The sequence below is a fragment of the Rattus norvegicus genome, chromosome 15, assembly GCF_036323735.1.
Source record: "Rattus norvegicus strain BN/NHsdMcwi chromosome 15, GRCr8, whole genome shotgun sequence".
Taxonomy (NCBI): Eukaryota; Metazoa; Chordata; class Mammalia; order Rodentia; family Muridae; genus Rattus; species Rattus norvegicus.
Window position 1 is genome coordinate 42297606 of NC_086033.1, and position 22054 is coordinate 42319659.

The window sequence follows — 22054 nt, forward strand, 5'->3', positions numbered from 1 at the left end:
TGATCAACCCTCTCAGACGCTGGTACCTACACAGAGCTGATCATAGGTGGCTCTGACTCGGTATCTTTAGCAGTTGCCCACTGAGTAGCTAGGTAACATTTAAGTAGTTGCATAATTAAATTGATCAATAGATTGAACTTCAATGTGAAGCTTATTCTATGGGTTTCTTTTCCTGTTGCTGGCAAAGCAGCTTAAGAAAGGAAAGAAGGTTTAACTTTGCCTTCTAGTTCCAGGATTATATATATAGCAGCAAGAATGTGAGGCAACTGATCCCATTGCATCTATAGTCAGGAAGAGAGGAAAGTAAGATAGCTTGGTGAGGTCCAGTTACCAGACTTGGTAACAAGCACCCTTACCCACTGAGGCATCTTGCTGGCCTTTTTCATTCAGTTCGAGTGTTGCCCATTGGATGGTGCTGTTCCCGTTCAAGTCTGTCCTCAGTTAAACCTTTCTTGAAGAACCTAGAGACAACAGGGAAGTATATCTCCGTGGTAATTCTAAATCCAGTCAGGTTGACATGGACGATTAACATCACAGTTATGCATACTAAGAGCTACTCAAATTAATTTACATAGTAGGTGTAATTTCAAGGGAAAGAAAGGTCTTTTCTGATGCTAATCAAGAGCCTTCTATCTCACAGATCAGTGTTGATGTGCTCGTCGGTGACACAGTCTAAGTCCCTGAAGAAAATTGAACTTACAGCCAGTGAAGTCTGAAAGTAGTCTGCAGTTACAGAAACTATAGAGGAATTACAGGCTTACTGCCCTCATAAAGAAAGAAACAGAAGTCCAAAATATAGGATACAGCTCAAGACAACTGACACAATTTTGATGATAAGCCCATGATGTAGGGGAAAATGAAGTTGTGGAAAAAACAGGGTGCTGTGTAGAGAGAGACCCTATACAACGTACTAACCATATGTCTATGGAGGCTTGTTCCAGACTTCGTTTGGCCAAACACAAGCTGACTAAAGTCTGGTTCTTGATGTGTCTTAAAGGCTTATTTTCATTTTATTTGGTGTACTGTTGGTGTGATTGTCTGAGGAGTTTTCTCGGCTTCTTACTGATGTGTATTGTTTGCTTATTGTTTATGGTGCGTGGCATCGAACCCAGGGCCCTGTGCATACTAGGTAAGTGATCAACCATTTAAAACTTTAAAAATTGTTGGAAAGAGTTTGAACATACCTTAGTTAGGGTTTTTATTGCTGTGAAGAGAGATATGACCATAGTTGGTCTGGCTTACAGTTCAGAGGTTTAGTCCATTATTGTCATGGCAAGAAGCATGGAGCTGCATAGGCAAACATGGTGCTGGAGAAGTGGCTGAGAAGTCTACATGCAGATTGGCAGGCAACAGGAAAAGAGAGTGACACTGGGCCTGGCTTGAACATTTGAAACCTCCAAGTCCACCCCCACACTTTCTCTAATAACGCCATACCTCTTAATAGTGCCACTCCCCATGAGCCTGCTATGGGGACCATTTTCATTCAAATCACCACAGGGACCTTATTAATTTTTTTGCATATTTGAACATTTTACAAATTAAAATTTTTACAGGTTTTTGTTTGCTTGTTTGTTTTTGTTTTTGCTTTGAGATAGGGTTTCTCTAGCTGTCTTTGAACTAGCTCTGTAGACCAGTCCTCTCAAATCCTGTCTGCCTCTCTGAGTGCAGGGATTAAAAAAGCATGTGTTACCATGCCTAATTTTTTTTTAATAGATTTTAATGACGTGTTCCTTACCATTTTTTTCCACTCTACCAAAGACAGCTTAATTATTTTGTGTGTAAATTTAAAATGTCATCATCCCTAAGATACTCTTAATCATTCTGCTCAGTGTATTAATGATAGTAGAAGTCAGGATGTTAGCAGAAAGTAAATGTTTTAGATCTCTCTGGAATCCAATACCCATTCCTTCGAGCACCCTTGAATCTCTAAAGATCTAAGACTCCCTCCTTTCAGTCATCACATGAGCACACAGGAGAGAAGTGAGGTGAAGAAATGGAGTTCCTGGTTCCTCCTGGACCTGCTGTCACCTCTCCTCATTGCTGGGTAGTCAAGGCAGGGGAGGAGCATGCAGACTTAAGACTCTGGTAACTGAAAGGGTTTTTGTTGTCATTTGGAGTGCAAAGCTTCTTTCTGCCTGGCATATTGGAGTTCGATTACTGTCCCCATACAAGTAAAATTCCTGTAGCCTGAGGTAGCATGCTGAGTGTCTTTGGTGTCTGCATAGCATAATATACATGACAGATGGAGTGTCCTCTGCCAGGGAACCAGCTGTGTGTAGCTTGAGAAGCCTCACCTTGAATCATCTGTGTGTGCCCCTAGAAGGTGTGGTTTGTCACTTGCCCCAGAGGCTTCTGGATTCAGTGCCATCTTGCCTTTTTCTCTTTAAATTTATTCACTTTACATCTCACTCCCCTCCCAGTCACCCCTCCACACACACACAGTTCTACCATCCCCCTCCCCTTCTCTGAGCAGGTAGGGCCCCTTGGGTACCCCCTACCCTGGTACTTCCAGTCTCTGAGACTAAGCGCATCCTCTCCCACTGAGGCAAGCCCAGCTGGAAGAACAGATCCACGTGCAGGTGACAGTTTTGTTTTGTTTTTATTTGCTCCTTTGTTTGGAGTTGTTCATCAGCAAGGTACCGATGTCTTCACTTCCCCTCGACTCCAGAGGCATGATGCTCATGTGCACGTTGTGATGGTTCTAGTGTGGAGTCTTGTTTTGCTGCTGTTTCTCTCTGGCTAGCACGGCCATGGCCAGTGCTGAGGTACTGTGTCTTCCGGCAGATGCGTTTCTTTAGCAGGCAGGAATCTCGGAAACAGTTCCCAGCAGGTAGAGTGCTACCTGGAACTCTTTCTCTCTGTAGGGCTTCTCAGAGACAAAACTGTCCCACTGTCCTTCATCTAGGAGCATCTTTCGAGTGAAGATTGCATAAGTTGGGGACCCGAGCTCAAGTCTCCATTATGTCACTTAGTCCTCAGAGTGATTGACAGTTTTACAACTGCAGTCACTTCCAGACAAAGGAAGCCAAGGTCCAGAGAGACAAAACTTGTTTAGTCCACCATGAAGAGGACTGAGAGTTCTAGGCTGTGCTTCTATGTGAAACATTTTAAAAGTTAAACCCCAGGGCAACATGGTCCTCACTACCCACCCCAATGTTCTGGGTTCCCAAATGAAAGACACACACACACACAGCCTTTATATTTTGTTATGCCTTTATCAGCTCAATGGCTGGGCCACTTTCTAACCTCCATGTGGTTAATCCACCCCCACCTCTACTCCACTGCCACCAATAATCCAAGTTATTACTTACTAAATCCTACATTCTATGTTGACTGCACTGGACCCAGAGTGATGCCCAGCTGACCGCACTCTCCCGACTCCTTCCCCACTCTCCTCAGGTGTGGCAGCTCTCCTCTCCCTTTCATTCCATGGAGATCTTTTTCTTTTTCCTTGTCCCTAGCCCAAGAATGCTAAAAGTCCTGCCTCTGTCTGCCCTGCCCAGCCATTGGCTGTCAACATCTTTATTTACCAATGAGAACCAACTGAGGTTGAGGCAGGGTTCCTTGGTGTCTTAAGTGCAGATACTCTTGCCAACAGGTTTGGGAGGAACAAATTAGCATAAGAATACAAGCAGCTACATTTCCCCCTTTTGTCCGATTAAAAAGGCCTTTTCCCTCAGATATACATTGAACGGAATTATAACAATTATGTAAACTATAAAGTATGGTATACATTAATAACATCCAGTCTATCAATTTTGTCAATTTAGATACATTACTCTATCATCTATCCTAACCTAAAGAAGTTACAATTCTATACCTGAATTATGTTTTGATATTCACTTACATTACCATTTGAAAGCCATCCTTTCAATAGAACATCTTCTTCAATGCTAAACAACTTAAGTTCAATTATGAGACTATAACTAGTCTTCAAACTTGCCAGAAATCTGAGAAGGGATTACATATTACCTGAATATGTAAGAAGCACAAAAACATAGCTTCCAAAACTTATACAGATTGCTTTGGGTTCTGCTTCTTTACTTGGGGAGTCTAAGGCCTAAGTAGATGTGAAGATTCACCATAACTTTTAGCTATTCAGCCAGTGCCTGACTCCTGATCAGTTGCTTTTAGTAGAGGCAAGGTGAGTTCAGTCTGTGCTTAGCAAACCCTCAGTGAACTATCTGGTTTTCTTGCTTGCTTTCTGCGCTGTTTTTCTCTGCAGGATGAGCCATGGTTGCTTCATGATCTAGGAAGAAGTCACTGTTGTTGCTGCTGCTGCTGCTGCTGTTGTTTTTTGGGGGGAGAAGGAGATTCCCTTTAGTTATTTGGGTTTTAGTTGAGTGTTGTTCTGGATTTGCTTTCTTTTCCCCACCCTGTAGAATTGTGTGTTAGGCAGAGGATCTGTCTGTGAGCCACATCCCAGCATAGTTTGGGTTGTGTATTTGTCCATTTATTTTTGAGTCAGGGTCTCCCTATGCAACTCATGCCAGCTTTGAGCTCATAATGTAACCTAGACTGCCCTCAAACTTGGAATCTCCTTGCTTTCCCCCTCCTGAGTGCTAGATTTTAAGTGTACACCTCTGCCTGTCCTTGCTAAGGGTTTTTAACTCTAGGATTCTATTTTTCAGAAGCAGTGTTTTTATAAATGTATTATCTCAATCCTCCTAAGCAAAGACAATAAATCCAAAGAAGAAACCTTTCTTAGGATCCTATAAGATGCAGTTGCCTTATTAAACTTAGCCTTGGCCAGGCCTGTGGTCCCTGCACTGAGTAGTACAGGTCCTATACCAGGGTCCGTTTTCTTGGCTGTGGGAAGGCTGGGGTGAGAGTGGTTCCCTTTGCTTTCGAGGCTAGCATAGCACTAAAAAAAATTCCTACTGATTCTCAGCCAGATCGTGTATACTGATGCCATTCTGTTATAGTTAGCTGTTCCTAGTAAATGGTTCAGTAGAAGAACCGTGGAGCAGTGCTCCCTGGGTGACACCCTGTGGTGGCTTTGGATCACACTGGCACGCTTCAGCTGCACAGGCTTGTTTCTATGTCATGCAGTCTACAGTCACCAAACCCTCAGAACAGCACCAAATCCTGTGTTTCAGGCCTTTACTAGGTTCCAGTCCTGTGGAAGATCTCACTTTATGGAAGTGACAGCAGAGGTAGAAGAAGGTAAAGCGAATCAAAACCAGGTAACTGAATCTTACAGACCAGCAGTAGCAAACAGAAATGAGCAAAAGCAGGGCCGTTATCATTTCACAGACCTGCGATGAAGTCCTCTGCCCTTCTAGTCATGTGACTTCCAGCAGGAATTCAACCCTTCTGAGCTTCACTGGTCAGCCAGAAACACTATCCCAGGAATGGGATTGAGGTCCTCATTCAAGCATTGGTAGAAAGTCACACTGATCAGAGAAAACTTCTTTACCCAATAGTGTTTCTGTGCCCCATGTTCCCATCTGTCTTGGAAAATAGTGTCTTCCCTTGGCCTCCTGCTAAGTGTGCTGTGACTGTAGCAGGTAACAGGCCTCTGTACCTTATCACATGCACGGGTCTCACTTTTGTCTGGTAAAGCACAGTTGAGAGAGACAGCTGTTAAGCGCTCTCCCTTGGATTTGGCCACCTGTTCTGCCTTCTCTAGAGTCTTTTTCCTCCGATCTCCTTCCTGTTAAAGCTAAGTGGGTGTTGAGGGAACTGCATGGGAATCTTTTGAGGCAGAGTGAGCTGCAGTGTGGAGCCATCATTGATCATAACCACTAAGTAAGAGGTAAAAATGTTCTTCCCCTGGAGGGCCTGCTGGAAAGAGGCTGGCTCTTTGACCTTGTGGGTGATGGCTGTTTCCTACAGGCCATTCGCCCTTGTGTGGTTTAGGGTGTCTTTTGGAAAGCTGGCACCAGGTGGAGCTACTGAGTAGTAAGGTTCACTGCCTCCATCCAGTTCATGACTAAAGATACTTAAATATTCAGTCTCTGCTTTAAGTGGACTGGTTGGCATTTTTAACCAATTTCTAGGAAACTGGTGTGACTGCAGAGGCACAAATTCAAAATAATTCCTTTTTCTCCATTTAAAATAAAAGATGGTTTCCCCTTTTGAGAGTTGCAAGAGCAGCAGGTGATTGAAAGGCTCTCAGCTTTGTCCAGTTTGTTACCACGTGCTGTTCACGCGCCCGTCCATGATGCAGCTTCAGCTACCTGCCTGACTGCACTCAGGAGTCCTAGCTACTAGTTGGGCTGATTAAAAGAACCTAGCTACTTTTTCTTCATTGTAGAGCTGAGAATGCAGCTCAGTTACTAGAGTACCTGCCTACCATGCATGAAACCCTTGGCTGTAATCCCCACCACCCATGGGGTAGAGGCAAGAGGACCACGCTGTAGAAAAGCAAGTATTTGAGAGTAGAGGAAGATTGGGACTAGATCAGCTTCAGTTAAAGTTGTGGTCAGTGTCACTTTAGTTCTTCCTGTCATCATTGACAGGCTTTCACCCCACCCAGTTCCCAAGTATCCTGTGGATGATAGATATTTGTAAGCATGCGGTCAATTAGCAAAGCTATATTACAGCCTTCTTAGAGCCTTTTCTGTGTTAATGAATATGGCCCTTCTCCTAAACATCAGTTAGTTATCTGAGTGTGGACCTATTATTTATTTAGGCTCCTAGAATTGAATTGTAGACAGATGTTCTGGACGACTAAGAAGAAACCACTGATCAAGAAAAAGAAATGCAGGCAGAGCAACTTTGCCAGACGAAGACTGGAGTAAGCTGACTTGTTTCCTAGAGCTTTCCACATCCTTGTGTGGTCCAGCCATCCCTATATCTGACTATATTGTAGGACACCAGTGGGTTTAAACCTTGAATAGTACTGAGTCCTGTGCAATGTATACTGTGCCCTTCTTCTATGAACTGCAGCATTGCCAGATAGTCCTGGAATAGTCTATCCCAGGTTCCATGCCCTGGAGTAACATTTGTAACCCTCTGCCTATCCTTAAGAGTCATTATTAAGTAAAATAAGGGTTCTTTAAACACAAGAGCTGTAACACTAGGCATTTGATCAGATAACAGAAGTTATTACCAGGGACTAGCAGGTGAGCAGCGTATGTACCATGAACACACTGAACAAAAAGACAGTTCCTGTCCAGTCCCAATTATGTCACATGTTACCACGCTTATTAGAAGTTTAAGCTTGGAAACTTATCAACCGAAGTCATAAGAAAGAAGATTATTTTACATAGTTTGAGGAAATTTTAGAACTAAAGAAATAGAATAACAATCTGGAAAGCATGCCTAGTGAGCTGGGTTATCCATACAGTAGAGAATTGTTGTCATGGTTTTTGTGAGTCTGTCCTCCAGAAGACAGACTGATGCCACCTGAATAAGAGATAAAAGGCGGAAATGCAGCGTCATCAGTCAGTACAGGGCTCATGTCAGAGGTTTGCACATCAGTCTCTACCCTGGTTAAAATTCCTTTGTGTTCTACATGGCCTAGGGGGACCTGTGCCTTCAGTCCTTGGTTCTTTGACTTCATGGTGAAGTCAAAGACTTCCTAGACTGCCCATTGTTCAAGTTTTCCCCAGAGTGCGGAGAAGCCTCTCATCCAAGCAAATGAGTCATTCCTGTGTGTCACTGTGTGCTTCTGTCACCAGTTCCAGCTCCACCCATCTTCATCACACTCCCGAGTGATGCTGCTGGTACTCTACCGCTCCAGCTCTGCCACCACAGGGCTCTCAGCATCCCGGCTACTTCCTCTGAAACACCTGAGACTCTCGGCCATTGAAAGTTAACGTAAGCCTCCTTTAGGCACTTAAAGCAATTGTTCTGCTTGGCTTTACTGTACAAATTCTTTGTTCAGATGAATGGAGTGGAAGCTTACATACCATGAGGGACATGTGAGAGCCTTTTTGTGGTTATTGGTTCACAGTGGCTGTCATATTTGGAACTCTCTAGCGTAGACCTTAATATTAAAAGTGAGGTCACTTTGATTTTTAATGCTGACCAACTTCAGTGACACAGTGTGTTTTGCTGCAAGTCTTGGAGATTCATTTTGTGTGCCTATAAGCAGCAAGTCATGAAGTTCTGAGGTAAATGCTTAGTTTTCCATAAAGTGACATTAATTGCTGGAGATTTTGGTTGATAGCTTCCGAAGGGCGCTTTTACTTTGATTATAGGAGTGTTGGGGTGGGACCTGAGCCAAGCCTTTGTAGCTAAGCTAGAGAAATGTCTGCACTTACTTGTTTGAGATGGAGGTTCGATGACCTTTAGCCCTAGAGATTTAAGAAGCATCAACAACAAGCAAGTTTCCTGTGTGGCCCTGTCTGGCCTGGAACTCCCAGGTATCCTTTGCCTCCTGATTGCACCACCAGGTGTAGGCTTGGCTTGAGGTATGGGTTTGTGTTTGTGTTTGTTTGTTTTGTTTTTTCACCTATAGATCCAGTAGATTTTTTATATTAAAATTTCATCTAGCCAAAATGACTTTTTGTAGCAAATTAATCTTAAGAGTTTTTTAAAATCATTTGTGTGTGTGTGTGTGTGTGTGTGTGTGTGTGTGTGTGTGTGTGTGTGTTTTAAAAAAAAATTTATATTTATTTAATGTATACATCTGCAGGCCAGAAGAGGGCATCTGATCTTCTTACAGATGGTTGGGAGCTACCATGTGGTTGCTGGGAATTGAATCATGTCCTCTGGAAGAGCAGCCAGTGCTCTTAACCACTGAGCCATCTCACTAGTCCATAATCTTAGAGTTTTACATTTAGAAATTCAACATGTGAGCTGGAGAGATGGCTCAGTGATTAAGGACACTGGCTGCTCTTCCAGAGGTCCTGAGTTCGATTCTAAGCAAGTATGCAGTGGCTTCCAACCGTCTGTAATATGATAATGCCCTCCTCTGGCATGCAGGTGTACAGGCAAATAGAGCATTCATATGCCTAGAATAAACAGATAAATCTTAGAAAGTAAGAAAGAATCAAGGAAAGAAAGAAAAGGAAGTCAACACACTCTTGAATTTTATTTTCCTAATTTAACGGGCATCAGTCTTCACAGCGAGTTAGCTAGAAACATGTTCCATGTCTATTTCCCCTCTTTGTCACCACCCCTCCTCAGCGGTGTTGAAGTCCTGTGCCTTGGACAGGAAGCTTCTTCGTAAATATAGTAGACAACAGTCTCTGTTGCTGGGAAGAAGTCAGAGCACCTTTCATATGGTGGTGTTAAAAAGCACCATCTTTACAAAGTTGTTGCACTAAGATCAGAGCTTGTACTGCCAAGTCCAATTAAGGCAACATGTTAATAATTTAAAGTTGTACCAACCGGAAACATTCTTTGTATGTTCTGATTGTTTTAGCCCTGAGTCTACCTAAACTAATGCTAACTTTGTGAATAGCACCACTCTTTGTAGGCCAAAGGAGCCATCTGTGTGGGTATTCAGAGGCTCTTCATTTTAATTCTTCATTTCATTACGTTTGTTTGTTTGTTTGTTTGTTTGTTTGTTTGTGGTGAGGGCACAGGAACCGTGGTGTGATGTAGAGCTCAGAGGAGAACTGGGAGGAGTTGGTTTTCTTCTTCCATCATTTCCTGGGGATTATACTTTGGTCCTCAGGCCTAACTCTAAGTGCCCTTAGCCACAGACCATCTTGCTAACCCAGAATCTTTATTTTGTTATTTTGTTATATTTACAATTAAAATTTAAATTATTAGAAAAATAAATAATAAGCAGTGAATTGTGATACATAACCATGAGTTGAAAATTCATAGTTCTTAGGAGCTTACTTGTTTGTGTCTGCAATTCATGTGTGAATTTGAGTTTGTGTTCATGTGTTCGTGTGTGTGTGTGTGTGTGTGTGTGTGTGTGTGTGTGTGTGTGTGTGTGTGTACGGACACCTGTGTGCTTAGAGGCCAGAATTCATGTGTGAATTTGAGTTTGTGTTCATGTGTTCGTGTGTGTGTGTGTGTGTGTGTGTTCGTGTGTGTGTGTGTGTGTGTGTGTGTGTGTGTGTGTGTGTACGGACACCTGTGTGCTTAGAGGCCAGAGCCTGACATTGTGTGTCTTCCTTGATGACAGAGATTCAAACCCAGCTTCTTCTACTTGCGTGTTAGGCGTCTTACTGACTGAGCCATCTCCTCAGCACAACTTTCCCACTCGCAAAGAGAAAATCAATAAAGAATTGCTAAGCAACTATGCAGTCTCCATTTTTAACTTACATTCAATTGCCCCGATTTAAAGCCATTCCTGTGTCTTTGACTCTGGTCACCTTCTCTTTGTCAGATTGCTTTACACACCCAGCTGAGTTATTTGCCTCCTTTTTTTGAACCTGTTTTCGTCTGAATCTGTTACAGATACTTACTGCAATAATGTTATTTAAAGATTATCTGAAGCTAAATCTGTACAAGTAATAAGGAATATAGAGAAAGTGCCCATGCATGACTCATGTTCCAGTGACTTGTAGTGGCATTAACTGTGTTCATGGCATTGCCATGAGATGGCACTGCTGAGAGGGTGATGCCCGAGGCTGAATGACTTAGGCCCTACTCTTCCTTTCCCCTTTAAAAGTTGGCTATTTCTGATATAGCTAATATTAATGATCTTTCACAATTCAAATGAAAGGAAATAGACACCTTTACTCCAAAGGACACATGCAGCCTTTCCCTTGCATCAGCTTGTTTGAAGTTTTGAGTAGAAAAGGTAATGATCTGGACAAAACTGTTAAGCAGACTGAGCGTAGAGCCCCACCTTTTGGCTCTTGACATGATAATAATTCATTGGAAAGTCTCTTGTAGACCAGCTAGCAGAGGAGTGTGTAAATAATGTGCACGCTCATTAAAGCAGTGCAGGCAGATACTCTGAGATACAAATGCGAGGTCAGGAACTACTAAGAGGTTTCTGAAGGGCAGAGGCCTTGCTATCATTATCCTCACTTTTATCTTACCCCTAGCAAAATGTCAGCATGCAGGGGGCACCCAAGATGCAGGTGAGGGTGGAGACACATGTGGCAGCTGTATGGGGGATGAAGCTGCCTGGATGGTCCAAACTGGGCTATGTCATGGATCATGTCAGCTTTCTACAGGAACGTGAGGAGCCCAGCAAGAAGAGGTAGAAGCCATGGCGCTGCCAGATGCAATGAGACAGTAGCCCGTCCTCGTGCTGCCATACCACAGTGCTTGAGTCCAGGCACCTTCTTCACAGGGGCCTGCTTTCCTCCAGCAGGCAGACATTGCTCCAGACCACCCAGAAAGAACAAAAGCCCCCTGTATCAGAGAGTAGAAAGATTCTTGAGGAGACTGCAGTGGCCAAGTCTACCCACCCAAGGTTCTGAGAACCAGGAAAGGCCATGGAAGGATGGAACGCATCTGCCAAGTCTAATTTTCTAGGTATCCAAGTTACTTGGCCTTAATTCAGAAGCTCAACCCACAAGAGAAGATATTAGCCAGTGTCTGTACTCCTTCTGTTGTTGAATCAGAGTAGATAGTCCAGTTTCTCCACAAAACAGCATTTATAGAGTCCTATGTTGTAGAAGCTGAGGAAAGGGTAGGTGTCCATGAGAGCCATGGAGCCTCCAAAGGCTAGATTCTTCTAGTCAACCTAGACTTACACAGTCCTAGGCAGAGCTGTCAGCAACAGAGCTGGCCAGGTGAGATCCTTTTCCTGGGCAGTACCAGAGAGAGGTGCTACCACCCTTCCCTTGTTTCAGAACCTATACTTGAGTTATGTGGGGCTAGCAGGTCCTAAGCCCATCAGGGACAACCACAGGAGTGGAGGTAAGGCCTCCTGAGCAGAAATAGCTCTCAGCTTTTTTAAAAAGAAGAGTGTTACCAGCATCAGCCTCAAGCCTGGATCCTAACTGTAACTTGACTGACACCAGTCACCTGTATTCTTGGGTCTAGTTTGCCAGCTGGCACAGCAGGCATGAGTTGAATTGTAGGTGTGTTGAGATATTAATCTCAACCCCCAGAATGGCTGGCTAGAGCCTGGAGTACCTCATATCCCTGCCTGGTCATCTGTAACCACCACCAGAACCTGCTGGATGCCGTCCAGAAGGCTGTATGCACTTTGCATATACTGTGAGAAGCACGAGAATCCACTATATGATTTGGGACCTGGAGAGGAAGGTTGTTGTTACACTTGTTCCCAATAGTTTTGTCTATAGGAGTGGGTGTTGCAAGGTGAGTGTAGACACTAAGAGGAGAGTGGCGCTGTGGAGAAATGTAAGACTTCTGTAAAGAAGTTTAGACCACTTTCTTTGCTTGCAGGTAAAGGAGCTATGGAGGGGTTAAAGCATCAGAATGGCATGATTGTTTTGCATCTAAGGAAGGTTTTTTGTCTGCAGCAGTGGGAAGAGAAAATGCTAAAGGTACAGGCAGAAGAAAATTCCAGAGAGGTGTTAGAAGCCTGAGTCAAGGCTGTAGCACTGAGTTGGAGAAAGAGCAAATTGGGGGACCCTGGGGAGATCCTGACTGATAGCAGCTGGGCCTCCATTGCACGACAGGTGGGGCTCTCGTGAGGGAACTTCAGCCTCCTAACATACTGCCAGGCGCTTGGGGACCTTGTCTGGCCTGTCGTTCCAGTACGTTTGTTGACTGTTGACTTTGCTGTTGAGTTTGAATTTTTACGTTTCACTTGACTGAGGATAAGGTAAGGGAGGCTTTTTCTAATGTTTTCCTGTACAAGGCCATGTCTGCCAGAGCCCTCTCTTACGGTGTTGTATCTTCCAGGTGAGTCACCTCTGTCTTACTTGAGAACTTTTTTCTGTCCTGAGCCATGCTGAAAGACATCACGTAACCTTTGTTGCCCCCTGAAGACATGAGCTGAATGGGGGAACACATTGAGAGAGACACTGGAACCTTCTGAAAGTGCAATACCAGCAGTATCTGTGTGAGGGGCAAAGGGAGCGGCTGCCTTTAGCCAGCCCAGGCACAAGGACTGGCACCTGCCACTGCCTACACCTAAAGGCAGATGTCCACTGGAGAAGGGGATGACTCTTAGGCTTGTAGGGTTTTATGTTTTGCTCTCTTTGTCTCACTCTGTGTATGTGTGCATATATGTGTTAATTATTATTTTATGCATGTGTATTTGTGCATGAATGCCACATGCTTGCAGTTATCCGTAGAGTCCAGGAGATGGTGTCAGACTAGAGTTACTGGCAGTTCTAATCACCCAGTGGGTGCTGGGAACTTCAAGTGCTCTGGAAAAACAGCGAGCACTTGTAAGTGACAAGCCAGTTCTTCAGCCCTACTGATAGTATTTTTATTTATTTTGTGTGTGGGAGTGTGTGCATATGTATGACCATGTTCAAGCACCATGCCACAAGCACGGAAGTCAGATGACAAGCTGCAGGAGTTGGTTCTTTCTTACCAGAGTTGAGCTCAGGTTGTCAGGCTTGGTGTCAGGTTTCTAACTACTTACTGGGTCTTCTCTACGGGTCTTAATATCAAGTACTCTGATACCATTAAAACAGTGAATGTCCACCTAGAAAAGTCACAAGCTGTACCAGTTCATGAGAAAGAAGAAGAAAAATTTTCATGATGCCCATAGCAGAGACAATAGTAAGAAGGTTGGTGCATTACCAGGCATGTGTAGCAGTGATGGCGGGCACCTGTTTGTCTAGAAGTAGAGTCAACACTGACACGCTGTTGAACATCTGTCTCTAGGCTCTGTCACTGAGCTGAGACGTGTTCTTTATGCTCCCCATGCTCTTTTGACTCCACCCCTAGCATGTTCCTTGCTTGCCCACTGTAGCTTGGGTAGCTTGGGCAACATTATAAGATGAGTAGGTTCATCCTGGTGCCTGTCATCACTGTAAAGTGTTGCAGTGAGAATTTGCCATGCCCTCACCACACACAAGACCACTGCTATGTGAGGCTACTACCTAGCTGGGCAGTGCCATCATTTCAGCATATACATAGGGTAAAATGCCTATTTACCCTAAGTATTTACGATATTTGCACCTCAATGGATCTGGATGCAAAGGCTCACAGTGGTGTAGCACAACTACCCCAGTGTCAGCTCTGCCTTCTCTATCAGGTCCTTGCAGTCCCTCTCTCAGATGGGGAGATGCTGCCCTTGCTCACTTCCCCTTTATGCTCTGACTGTCTGAAGGTTACCTGGTTACCCCTGGAAAGTATCTCCACTAAGCTGGAAGGAGCTGAATGACTACTGGGTCTGTCTCCTGCCCCTTGTCCCCTGTTCCCAAGGCTGCTCAGAGTGGCTCTGCTTTTCCACCCCACCTCTGCCTTTATCCTGTGGTGCTTCTCCCCCAACCTTGCTTTTCCCAATCTCCTGGTTCCCTGGCATTACATAATATTCCTGTTAGGATCAGTTCCTGTTTTGCTGGGGAGAGGAATTGTGACTCTTTCAGGGAAAACCCCCAGGCTGGCTTCAGTTGAAGCTACAGTGGCCAGTGCATGATCTCATAACGGAAATGTAGTCCTCCACCGGCCTCGCTGTTCCTGTCTGAGTCAGCGCACAGATGGGGGGCCACCTTTGTGCTGGTGGCTCCAGAGGCCTTCTTTCTTCTGTGTCTGTACTAGTCTGTACTCCTCAGAGGGTTGTGGGTCCACTACACTGTGACAGGTCCAACGGCCAGGAACAACTTTGATGTGAGCACCATGGTGCTTTCTTCCCCTGTGCTGTCCTACCAGACTCTGGTCACTGCCACAGAGGGAGAGTAATGTGTAGCATACTCTTAACATACACATTCCCCAGCTTAGCCACTTTCCTTACAGCTTGTCTCACTCCTCATCATTTGAAGCTATGGCCACATACCATAGCTCCTTGTTGATGTCTATTAAGATACAGATGTGTGGGTGGGGAGATTGCTCAATGGTCAAAGCCCTTGCACATGCAAGCATAAAGACTGGATTTTTAATTCACAGAACTCCTGCAAAGACAGGTGGGCACAGTCTGCCTATAGTTCAGCTGGAGTAAGCTGCTTAGTGACGGTGATGTCATAGTCTTCTCTTTCCTTTGGAATTGATTGTTAAAGGCTGTGAAGGTTCTGTCTTCAGGAATTCCCCACATTCTGGATTTTGTTGGGTCCATCTCCATAGTGCCCTTTAATACCGTTACTTTCTGAAGAAATCCTATGTTGAACCCGTGACACAAGCTAATATCCCTGTCATATCCATTTATCGTTAATCTTCTTTATATGGCTCTTTGCCATCTATTAACTGAAAAAGTAATCAGAGCTGGTGATAGCTAGTAACTGGTATGGTTTCTTCTGAAGTAATAATGTCAGATAATGTAACTGGGGCCAGTGAGGTGGCTCAGCGGGTAAAGGTGCTTACTGCCAAGCCTGATGACCTGAGATTGATTCGTGGCACCCACATGACGGAAGAAAACCAGTTCCCTTTTTCTGACCTCCACATGCACACTCATACACACACACACAAATAGTAATTAATATTTTAGATTCTTTTTTTTTTTTTACTAACATTTAGGTAATGATTGGTAAGTGTTAAAATCTATACACTTTTGTCATCGATATACATATGTATTGTGCTTCTGTCATCACCACAAACACTTGCAAAGTGACTGTTGCTTTGAGAGATAATTCCTTTTTACCAGTCTTATGATCAGCGTAGAAAGGACTTACTGGGTCCTGGTGCTGAGCCAGTGAGGCCCTCATTAGTAAGGGACTGGGGTGAAGGTTCAGCATCTAGCTGCGCACCCTGGTGGACAATTAGTTGCAGCTGGCTCTTGGTTGGTCTCAGAATGCGTCCAGATGGTGTAGTCCAAAGCGTAATGGGGATGGAGGGTGGAGGCATAACTGGGCAAGGAGAAGTGGCTGCTGTGGAGACAAGACCTCATCTGGTTCCACAGGAAGCTCTTCAGAACTTGCCAGATAGCTAAATGAGCCTGTCCCTTGTGTCCCCGCAGTGGTTCCTGTCCCCAGGAATCGAAGCAGGCCTCTACTAGGGGTCTATTCCCAAACAGCTCTGCCAGCTGAACAGTGTGCGCTCTAGTGAGTAAACCTCCAGTGAAGCAGGCTGGCAGCCCGCCCAAAAGACTTGGAGGACGGGATCTCTTCTGAGGACCACCCTGCTCACACTTCCCTGGCCCCTCTTGCCTAGACTGTTTCCTACCTTTACAACACAGATCCTGTGTTTACCAAGAAGGCAGAGTGGTTTGGTGTGTGATAGAAGCAGAAGTCAAAAGCCAACCATGTGAGAGAAGAGTTAGGTCCCACGTTATAGATAGGGCCTTGGCATTCAGTTGTCAGGTCTAATTGTCCCAAGAAGTCTACCTAACTGTAAGGTTCTCTTTCCCTAGCACACACTAATAAACAACTCACCCTATCTCAACAAATGATAGTCACTTCAGAAAGATCATCAAAGCTCAGCTTCCTAGGTTACCTTTAATGATTAGAGAATCCTTAATCATTAACAGAGGTACAAACATTTTTATAAATAATTCTATAGGCTTACAAGGCTTTTTGGATCAATGAAAATGTTAAAAAAAAAAAAAAAGACTGAACCAGACCACATATATATGAGATAGACACCTTAGACACCTTCAGAAATAAAAGTTACTGCTTCATCTTGCTAGTCACAGAGAATCCATTAATGTTATAAATGGTATATATACAACCTTGAACATCTGGTAGCCAATCCTGACATAATGAGTTTGGTTTGATTTTTCATGGCAACAAACCTAAATACTAAAGAAGAGAAAACCATTCTCGGCTCATTGCTTCAGAGACAGCTGGACACCTTCCATTCCAGGGAGAGTGCAAACCGTGTGCATGCACACAGACAGACAGACAGACAGACACGTATAGGCACAGGCACCCTGCCCACGCTGGACTGCGCATACTCACAACAGGTACTCCAGAAGGTCATTCGACAGTGTTGGTCACTGTCCTGGAAAACCTTTGTATTCAGGCTTTTCTTTTAACCTGAGTTTGGGGTTTAAGAACCTTTGCTCTAGAGGAAAAAACAGCTTCAACCCCAGCTTATTGTTTAAACTGTCCCAGTGGGATTGCTATTCTAAGACCAGATTGTAATTAGTACAGCAAATGTTTGTACATAAGCAAGCGTCATTAAACTGTTCACAGCTACCTGAAAAGCTTCCTTTTAAGTGATGTAAGTGAAGCTCCCCTCTGCCTTAGGAGTTCTTCACGGTTCAAACTGTAATTAAGTCATTAGCTGGTTTCTCACCTGGACTCTGTTAGGTGGAGTCTAAGCATCCTACATAGGTTTGCATTCTAAAGTAAGGCATTTCCATGAGAGACCTGCTTGATAATTTCCCTCCACAGAATAGTTTAGGAGCAGGTTTAATTTAGCTTAAATTAATAAGACCTCCTTTAGTGTGGCTTTGTGCTTCTTGGTTTCTATCAGTCTTTAAGCTGTAATCTTGCACAGTTTCATTAGAACCAATTTATAACAGTGAAAAAAACTTTGTTTGAAACTTGGTCTTTAACCTAAAACCTCTTGTTCCAAGTTTTAGGTTAGAGGAAGCACATAACTTGCTTCCTCTGAAAGATTTAAGTCTGTTTTATTAGGAGCCAAACGGCTGGTGGGCCTTCCGTTTGTGACGTTTCTGCTCCTTCCTTTCTGAGCAGACTGAATGTCTGGGGAGTTCACCCCGAGTCAGTCTCTTGGAGCAATAGCAGGGCTAAGGTGGCTTGGACTGCTTTGAGCTGTCACTTTTTGACAGGCTCATCTTTGCCACAGCAGAACATTTTTCCTGAACAAAGTAGCTGCAGTGGTGTCCAGCTGTGGTCATCTGTCCTGAGTTGTTCAGACCTTCTGTTCTTCTAATTGTGACGGCATCATGACGTTGAGCCTGGGTTTCACATGCTGGGCTTTGAAAGCAGTTTGTGAACCTGAACTCCAAACCACTGGGGTTTCTTCACAGGATCTTAGTCTACAGTCTGGTATTTCTCCTGCCTCAGCCCTGTAGTGCCAGTGCAGGGATTGTGGACTTGACTCCGCCCCCTGCCCCCGGTAGCTTTCTAATCACTGCATGAGCTTAGATCACACTGAGTTCAGTGCATTAGATGGATGCCATGGGATTGCTGCCTACCCACAGAAAAGCTGACAGCCACTTACCATCAGCCTGGGTGCTAATGTCAGCAAGCGTTCCACAGGAAAGCTGGACAGGAAGTGGCTGAGTGACGCTGGGAAGCAGTGAGTTAGTTTCTTTTATGTCCTGCATTGCTGAACCTTATAAATAGAGTGTGTGCTTTAGACCTGTGAACAAGTCTTATTCCTAAATTGTTAAAAAGTTTTAATATAAAAACTCTGAGCCTGTATGTCTTAGGCTACCTCCTTGTGATCATTTAAACAAAGAATAATGTCTACAGTTCAAGAGATTTTTTTTTTAAAGATATTTATTTACTTTATGTATATGAGTACACTGTAGCTGTCTTCAGACACACCAGAAGAGGGCATCGGATCCCATTACAGATGGTTGTGAGCCACCATATGGTTGCTGGGAATTGAACTCAGGACCTCTGGAAGAGCAGTCCGTGCTCTTAACCTCTGAGCCATCTCTCCAGCCCAGTTCAAGAGATTTTATTCACTGAGTTACATCAGTGCTTTAAGTTTATATGAGCACCTCACTCCCACTCTTAGGAGAAGCAGATGTTAGGGTAGGGCAGAAGCACAGCCTCCGACAGACTGGTTCTGTGTGGACTTCAGTTATGTGGAGTAGGACTAATCATGGTGCATGACACAGTATCATTGTCGGTCCCAGTTATTTCAGACTTCATTTTAGCAGTCCTAATGTGGATTTAGAACTTCTAGGTTAAGATTTGGAGCACTTTCTTTAAATTAATGAATAAAATCAGCTCTATGTGTTGATGTTACCAGAGAGCCAAAACCAGGCTTACTATCTAATCATTTGCATTTCAGACCACAGTGATAGGCCATGAGAAGCTTTGTGCAGTTTTTGTGGTCTTCGTATAATCTTTTTACTTCTTCATTCTCTTACCATTGCTGTAATCATTTTCTTTCAAGCTAGATTCCTCCCTCCATCCAGTTCTTTCTCAAATGCTTTTTCCTTGTCGACACTAACCCTGTTGATGACATTATGAAATGAGTGAGACATAGTCCCACTTACAGTATGGTCAGGAGTCCAAGCACACACTGTCAGCTGGAACGAAAGCCTGGAGTGTGATGTTGAAGGGGTCTGGCAGGTATGTTCGGGATAGACTTGGCTCACAGAGGCCAAGGATGGAGTCGTCACAGGAGCTGGCCAGCTGGAGAACCCTATAGAGGAAAAGAATACCATACCAGCAAAGACACAGACCCGGAGAAAGCAGGGCCTTAGGGAAACCCATTAAGATATGCCTGGGTCATGGCCATCGAGGGGCAAGGACTGTGACACTTCCCCCCATGTGGTGCTTTGAAGCAGCCATCTGAGAAACTAGAATTTTACCCATAAATATTGTAGCACTTAAGTAATTATCTTAAAAGATAACGACTCATCGGGGTGATGTTTCAGTTGATACAGTACTTGTTTCCTAAGTATGAGGACCTGAAGCCATGTAAAAAGCTGGGTGGATGTAGTATTACATTACTGTAATCTCAGTGCGGGGGTGGCAGGAAGAGGGTCCTTGAGTGTTAATAGCCACTAGCTTGGCTTTCTTGGCAAGTCCCATGCCAGTGAGTGACCCTGTCTCAACAAAAGGAAAGGTGGATAGTTTTCCTCTGGCCTATGTGGACACAGGTCATGCACACACATACCGACATGCACACACACAAATACATGAAAGGAAGGGATAGAAATCTGTAAGTCTATTAGCATTTTTATACTGTATAAAAGTAGATAATAATTGTATATGAGCAATCTGCCTACATCTCTTTTCTACCTCCTTTAGAATCAATATTTCTCATATGTCTACTTTTAGAGTGTCCTGAGGCCTTGTTTCTGTAGGAAAATAGGAGGGATCTTTTGTTCAGCTCCTTGATCTAGGAACTTTTGGAATGATTATGGCATTCTCCAGTCCCTCAAAGGTAACTGACAAATTTTCCATTTCTGGATTATCCGCACATTGGAATACATTTATTTGTACCAGCACATCTTAGCTACCGTCTTTGCTAATGAGCAAACTTTCTGTCTTTACCTAATGAGAACCTTCCAGGTTAGTTCCCAGGTACTTCCTTGTATTGTAAACATGTTTTATTAGAGGTATGTGAAGAGTGCAGATGTGGTGTTATGTGATGCATATATGGAGCAAACTGATTTTGATGGTAAAGCAAGTGAACATGTCATCAGTGCCCTCCTCAGGGCCACAGTTATGCACCTCCATGGCAAAAGCAGCTATGAGTCACTTAGCAGGAGGCCTCACCGTCTAATTCTTAACCTGATCCTCACAGCTCTCTTTAACATCCCACAGCCTGCTACTCTGTGTCTTTGGGCCTTCATTTCCCTCATTACATCCCAGATAACCCTTACTTTTTCTCTGTTTCTGAATCTTAGGTTTTCATTGCTTTAAAGATGTTTTTGCTTTATTTTTATGTGTGAATGTTTGCTTGCATGCGTGTATGTGTACCTCTTGCATATATGAAAGTGCACCATATGCCTGGTGCCCATGGAGACCAGAAAATGGCTTCAGATCTCCTAAAACTGAAGTTAACAGATAGTGGGAGCTGCAAAAGCAGCTGGTACTCTTAGCTGCTAAACCATCTTTTCAGCTCCATATTAGATTTTAAAAATCTACATATAAGTGAGAACATGCTATATTTCTATTTTAGTGTCTTTCTTACAGTCTAATGTCTTTTGAGTTATGTTCAGTGAAAAGACTTAATCTTGCAATGAACACTGGAATGCAGGTCTTCTGAGATGAAGACTTTATTTCCTTCATGGAAAGATTGATGGGTCATATGGAGGTCATTTTTACTTCATATCATCTTCCAGAACGGCCATACTATTTCTTTACTCCTCTCTGATGTTATCTCCTACCTTTTTAAGGTCTGATTTTATAGCAGCCTTGGATTTGCCTTTCCTTGATGATGAGTGATACCTTTTGTGTGGATGTCACACAGATGCTGGCCTTTCAGAGAAGCATCTGTTTGTATTTGCCTGTTGTAATGAAGTGGTGTTTTCTTTCCATCAAATGATACAAACTGGATTTCTGTTTAGCATTGTTTGCAGTGTTTTTCTGGGGGGGGGGGGGGGGCTCTTCTTTCCCGTGTGAGGGCTTTTAGTTTGCTGTAGTCCCATTTGTTTTTGCTTTTATAACTTGAGTTTAAAATACAGTGTCCAAGAGAGCACTGTCAAGCCCAAAGACAAAGCACTTTTTTTGTGTATCTTCTACATTTTATGATTTCCAAGTTTCCTATTTTGTGGAAGATAGGAAGACTGCATATGGAAATCTAGTTTTCTGGATCCATTTATTAAACATAGACTAAATAATCAGTGTGGTATAGCCCAATAACAGATGGGAAGGCAGACACTATATGATCATCTTGGTTGATTCCAAAAAGAAAAAAAGGCACTTGAGAAAATCTTGCATCCTTTCTTGATGGAAAGTTTCAATTGTTTAGAAATAGGAGAAAAATTCCTCAATATTAAAAAAAAGCCATTTATGAAAAAAATCTATGGCTAACAAACCAGTCAACAGGAGGCACAGAAAGCCTTACCGTCAAACAGTGGCTCTCCACCTTCCCAATACAGTTTAATGGCTCCACCACCCTTTCATTCTCGTGTTGCGGTGACCCCAAACCATATTATTTTTGTTGCTACTTAAAACTGTAATTTTGTCTACTGTTATGAATCATAATGTAAATATTTGGTATTCGACCCACACACAGTTGAGAACCACTCTTCTAAGGTCTGGTGCAGGCACTTGTCCCACTCACCATCACCACACCTGCTCAGCGTAGTGCTGGAAGTCCTGTCAAGGGCATTCAGAGAAGAAAAAGAAATGAAAGCTCCAAACTGAAAGAGAAATAAAATTATCTCTTTGACGATAACATAGTCCTATATATATGTATAAAACACCAATGATTTCACTAAAAAACTGAGATGAAAAATTTCTTCAAGTTGAAGAGTCAATGTGAAAATCTGTGATGTTTCTGTATGAAGATAATGACCTGGTACTTTTGATATGGCAGTAAGTGGTCCTGGGTAGCTTCC

The 22054-nt window shown here is 43.5% G+C and overlaps 1 protein-coding gene across 6 annotated transcripts in view; it reads left to right on the forward strand.

Moving 5' to 3' along the window:
• The window catches only part of Pinx1 (PIN2/TERF1 interacting, telomerase inhibitor 1), a 59243-nt gene that overhangs the window by 23801 nt on the left and 13388 nt on the right, over positions 1–22054 (forward strand). For 2 of the 6 annotated variants that reach the window (XR_010057822.1, XR_010057820.1), the window contains exon 7: positions 641–7767. The exons of 3 other annotated variants lie outside the window; for them this stretch is intronic. The gene's annotated coding sequence lies outside the window, so the exon portion shown is untranslated. The remainder of the gene's footprint in view (positions 1–640; positions 7768–22054) is intronic. One more of the 6 variants, XR_010057821.1, reaches the window with a different exon arrangement.